We start from the raw sequence: 6,323 nt of genomic DNA, 5'->3' as shown, positions 1-6,323 counted from the left end.
AACTCACTTGTGTTCTACTCGTGCATATAACATCAACACATAAAACCTAGGCTCTGATACCACTATTGGGGAACGTAGTAATTTCAAAAAAATTCCTACGCACACGCAAGATCATGGTGATGCATAGCAACGAGAGGGGAGAGTGTGATCTACGTACCCTTGTAGACCGACAGCGGAAGCGTTAGCACAACACGGTTGATGTAGTCGTACGTCTTCACGGCCCGACCGATCAAGCACCGAAACTACGGCACCTCCGAGTTCTAGCACACGTTCAGCTCGATGACGATCCCTGAACTCCGATCCAGCAAAGTGTTGGGGAAGAGTTCCGTCAGCACGACGGCGTGGTGACGATCTTGATGTACTACCGTCGCAGGGCTTCGCCTAAGCGCCGCTACAATATTATCGAGGATTATGGTGGAAGGGGGCACCGCACACGGCTAAGAATATGATCACGTGGATCAACTTGTGTGTTTAGGGGTGCCCCCTGCCCCCGTATATAAAGGATCAAGGGGGGGTGCGGCCGGCCAGGAGGAGTCCTACTCCCACCGGGAGTAGGATTCCCCCCCTTTCCTAGTTGGAATAGGATTCGGGAAGGGGGAAAGAGGAGAGAGAGAAGGAAGGGGGGCGCCGCCCCCCTCTCCTTGTCCTATTCGGACTAGGGGGGAGGGGCGCGCGACCCAGCCTTGGCCACCTCTCCTCTCTTCCACTAAAGCCCACTAAGGCCCATATACCTCCCGGGGGGTTCCGGTAACCTCCCGGTACTCCGGTAAAATCCCGATTTCACCCGGAACACTTCCGATATCCAAATATAGGCTTCCAATATATCAATATTTATGTCTCGACCATTTCGAGACTCCTCGTCATGTCCGTGATCACATCCGGGACTCCGAACAAACTTCGGTACATCAAAAAGCATAAACTCATAATATAACTGTCATCGAAACCTTAAGCGTGCGGACCCTACGGGTTCGAGAACAATGTAGACATGACCGAGACACGTCTCCGGTCAATAACCAATAGCGGAACCTGGATGCTCATATTGGCTGCTACATATTCTACGAAGATCTTTATCGGTCAGACCGCATAACAACATACTTTGTTCCCTTTGTCATCGGCATGTTACTTGCCCGAGATTCGATCGTCGGTATCTCAATACCTAGTTCAATCTCGTTACCGGCAAGTCTCTTTACTCGTTTCGTAATACATCATCTCGCAACTAACTCATTAGTTGCAATGCTTGCAAGGCTTATGTGATGTGCATTACCGAGAGGGCCCAAAGATACCTCTCCGACAATCGGAGTGATAAATCCTAATCTTGAAATACGCCAACCCAACATTTACCTTTGGAGACACCTGTAGAGCTCCTTTATAATCACCCAGTTACGTTGTGACGTTTGGTAGCAAACAAAGTGTTCCTCCGGTAAAAGGGAGTTGCATAATCTCATAGTCATAGGAACATGTATAAGTCATGAAGAAAGCAATAGCAACATACTAAACGATCGGGTGCTAAGCTAATGGAATGGGTCATGTCAATCACATCATTCTCCTAATGATGTGATCCCATTAATCAAATGACAACACATGTCTATGGTTAGGAAACATAACCATCTTCGATTAACGAGCTAGTCAAGTAGAGGCATACTAGTGACGTTTGGTTTGTCTATATATTCACACAAGTATTATGTTTCCGGATAATACAATTCTAGCATGAATAATAAACATTTATCATGATATAAGGAAATAAAATAATAACATTTATTATTGCCTCTAGGGCATATTTCCTTCAGACCTATCATTGACACAGTAAATAGATGAAACCCACTAGCATGAGTAGGAGTTGTTTGAATGATCTATTCGAATAGCCGCGTCCGTGGTAAAGGACCTCTGGGTTGCCTGTACAGTTCATAGACAAGTGAAAGTGGATACCCCAAAATGCGCAAGATAAGTGTGAGTGCTATGGATGGCGTTCTCGTAGGGAGATGGGAGCGGATGCATAGTGGTGTATTGAAATGGTGAATATGTGGACTCGTGTGCGCCACCTCAAAAGAGTTACTTGCAGTAGTAGTTCAGGTTAGCCGCTGAGTCAAAGATGGCTTGCTACAGTTAAACCCCACCATCCCTTTGTTGATAATGATGCATATGTAGTTAGTTCTGAAGTAAGTCTAGCTGGGTACATTTGTACTCACGTTTGCTTAATTTATGTTTTTGCAGAGAGACCTCAGTCTCGCTAGTAGTTCCGTGTGGACTTCGACATTTAGCTTGATACCTCAGCTACGATCTTGTGCCCTTGGCAGGATCTGGTAGATAGTCAGGCTTCTCAGCCTTTTTCATTTGTAGATGTCTGTACTCAGACATGTTAAGCTTCCGCATGTGCTTTGACTTGTATGCTCTAAATGTTGGGTCGTGAGACCCATGTTTGCAATATCTTGCTCCTCGGAGCCTATTGAATAAATACTTTGAGTCATAGAGTTATGTTGTGATGCCATGTTGTATTTGCACATATCAAGCATATTGTGTGTATGATTTGAAATGCTTGGTATGTGTGGGATCCGACAACCTAGTTGTTTATCCTTGGTAGCCTCTCTTACCGGGAAATGTCTCCTAGTGCTTCCAGTGAGCCATGGTAGCTTGCTACTGCTCCGGAATACTTAGGCTGGCTGGCATGTGTCCTTCTTTGTTCCTGTGTCTGTCCCTTTGGGGAAATGTCACGTGGTGTCTCCGGAGTCCTGTTAGCCCAGCTGCTATAGCCCGGATTCACTCACTGATGACCGACACGTTCGTTGTTGGCTCATGTATGCCTGTCCCTGTAAGTTAGTGCCACTTTGGGTTTACGACTAGTCATGTCTGCCCGGATTCTTTGTCATATGGATGCTAGCGACACTATCATATATGTAAGCCAAAAGGCCCAAATGGTCCCGGGCCAAGTAAGGTGGCACTCGTGGGAATACCGTGCGTGAGGCTGCAAAGTGATATGATGTGTTACATGCTAGATCGGTGTGACTTAGGATCGGCGTCCTGACATTTGTGCTAAATTTTGACCAAATATTTAACTTACAAAATGTTAGTGCATGTCAACAAAAATTATATTGTTGGATTCGTATTTTAACGTAGTTTTCAATGATATAACCTCTGATGGCATGCATGAACATTTTGTTAGTTAAATTTATGGTCAAAATTTGACACAAATTACAATGGGGACCAATAAACCAGGACAGAGGTAGTACCTCACTAGTTACAAAAAGGATTATCCTATACATAAAAAAAGGCAAGGAAGAAAATAATCTTCTAACCCTAGTCATCATAAACATGAAAATGTAATCAGTGTATATATTGTATCAGCAAGAAATAATTTTAGGGTTTGCAGTAAGCAAAACCAATTACATGAATGTGACAGCCCCGATTCAATCGTACACTAATCATACACGCAAATGTGTACGATCAAGATCAGGGACTTACGGGGAGATATCACAACACAACTCTAGACACAAATTTAAAGCCATACAAGCTTCATATTACAAGTCAGGGGCCTCAAGGGCTCGAATACATAAGCTCGAATACAAACAAGTCAGCGGAAGCAACATAATCTGAGTATAGACATAAGTTAAACAAGTGTTCCTTAAGAAGGCTAGCACAACCATCAACGGTGATCGAAAAGGCAAGGCCTCCTACTTGGGAGCCTCCTAACTACTCCTGGTGGTCGTCGGCCTCCACTTAGTAGTAGGCACCCTTGGGGTAGTAGTAGAAGTCGTCGAGAGTGGCGCCTGGCTCCTGGGATCCGTCATCTGATCGCACCAATCGGATATAGGGGGAAGAGAAGTAGCAAAGAAACCGTGAGTACTCATCCAAAGTACTCGCAAGACTTACATCAGAACTATGCTAAGTATGCATCAGTATTAAAGGAATGGGGCTATATCTTTGGACTGGACTACAGAAATGCCAGAAGAGAAGGGAAAGTCTAGCCTATCAAAGACTAGCATCTTGCGGCATTAGAAGAGTGTATATTAGCATATCATAAGGTAGTAGTATGTTGTAGCATCGCCTAGAGATCACTTCCTCGACTCTCTGCGAGAAAGCAATCCCAGAGCCATCATATTCATTTCACATCTCAGGTATCCATTTCTAGTTGTATCGATCGGGATACAACTCCAAGCGTCCATTACCATGGACACAGCTATTCGAATGGATTAAACTTCCCTGCTGGGGTGCACAAACTTACCCAATGCGCTCGATCAACTCTGGTCGGACACACCATCAGGAATCCTAAGCACGCAGGGGTCTCGGGTCCATCGCCCTTTGCACTCATGCACGTTGCGTACGCGTCCGGTGTCAGTCATGGCTACCTCCTTATACAAGGTAGGTTCTTACGCGGGACACCCGGACGCGCGCCGCTTAGTCGCTGGCGTCCGAAGAGCTTTCGGCTGATACATACGACGCAGAGTGCCCATACTTATTCTCGCGTGGTGGTCAGCGAGAAATGGCCAGAGGCCTACTCGGATCACATATACAAACCGTTAGTGTCTTGGTAGCGCGCAGTAATGAGCAGAGACTCGCGATCATGTGACCATGTCGCCCCGTCTCGTGAGCCTACGACAAGGGCCTAGAATGCCCGACCGTGCCACCTAATTATCTCGCGGGTACCCTCCAGGTCAACCTGACTACACATCAACTCGCGGGTACACTCACGGTCAACCCGACTTCACATTTCTCTCGCGGGTACTCCTTGGGGCCGACCCGACTTGTGGACTTGGGGGAATCACCCTCGATGGTCCACACTTGAGGGGTTTGCACGACAGAATCATTATCAAGAGTGGTGAAGGAGGAATCACCCTCGATGACCACAACTGAATAGCTACACTATAGAGTTAACATCAGAAGTGCTATAGGAGGTATCACCCTCCGACCCTCGGCACTTGATAGTAACCCTGTAGTGTCGTACAACTAAGGGGGTGTGATGTGATGTGTCGGGCTCTAGACGTCGATCACGTTGATCGAGTCATTGGAGATAAAGAGGGGGTAATTGGGACAAGGTGAGGGGTCACTGATGGATAACTAACCAACCTATACTAAGAAGTTTAGGATAAGTAGGTAAGGTACAAAGCAGGTTACAAAATCAGACTATACATCAGAGTAGGATCATAAGCAGTAGCAGTTCTAACGCAAGCATAAGAGAGAAGGGAATGGGCGATATTGGAATGATCAAGGGAGTTTCCTTGCTTGGAAGCTCTACTGAAAGGGGCTGGACGTTAGAGGCGCAGTCGTACCCGGCGGTAGCATCAGTCTTGGTGTCTATCGAAGAGAAGAGGGGGGAGAAACAATAAATACAAAGCAAATAGATGCATCACTAAACATGACATGATAATATGCAGTGCTAGGGGTGATCTAAGGCGGTACTACACATTGCAGACGAAGAGGGAAAACATCTAGGTTTTTTGACAGATGAAAGAGAGGGGACGGTTCCAAGTTCATCATGCTAGGGGCATGTGATAGATGAACGGATTGCATATTCTGATTTGTTGGATTTTTCTGAGGAACTTTCATATATAAATTGTTTTCATCCGACTTGCGGTTTATTTTCTATTAATTTTTGAAGTTTTAACCATTTTCTGGATTTACAGGATTTAATTTAATATAAAAAAAATAGTACATAAATGTTGGGTACACCAAGTGAAGTGCACTCAATGGTGCACTAGGTTGACAGTGGGCCTGGGCTGCTGAGTCAGCAGGTCAACGCTAACCAGTTGACTAGTCAACTGGGTCAGCGGGACCCACTAACTAGTGACCAGGGATGGGCACCACGCCCCGCCACGTCGGTGGCGCTGGCGCACAAGGGATGAGGCGCACGGGCATGGGCGTCGCGCGGCTAGGGGCCGTGCGAGCGGTGGACGGAGGCCGGCGCGGGGAGTGGCGGCCGACGGCGAGTGGCGAGCGCAGGGCGCCGCAGGGGACCGGCGGGCACGGACGGCTGCCGCGGGAATAGGAGATAGCGGCAGCGGCAGCAAAAGGGGCCGGAGGGCGAGGCGCAGTTAAGTGCGAGGTGAGGAAGTGATGCGGCGACCATGGGGGAAGCGGGGCGGTCGACCAAAACGCGGGCGCGGGCCGGGTGCGGTGGCTATAGGCATGCGCACAGCCAAGAGGGCGGCAGGGCACGAGCCGGCGCGCGGGGCAGCAGTTGCAGCGCGCGGCCTGGCAGCGCAAGCAGCTGCGGGTGCGGCGGACTGGGGCGGCGACCACGTGACGGTCGTGCAGGGGCGCGGGTGACGACGGGCGCAGGGGTGCGGGGCGCGCGGCCACAGGCAGGAAGCGCAGGCATGGCAGTAGGCAGT

The sequence above is a fragment of the Triticum urartu genome, chromosome 4A (genome assembly GCF_056163025.1).
Source record: "Triticum urartu cultivar PI428250 chromosome 4A, HENAU_Tu73, whole genome shotgun sequence".
In the NCBI taxonomy this organism is placed as follows: Eukaryota; Viridiplantae; Streptophyta; class Magnoliopsida; order Poales; family Poaceae; genus Triticum; species Triticum urartu.
This window is presented reverse-complemented; position numbering follows the sequence as displayed.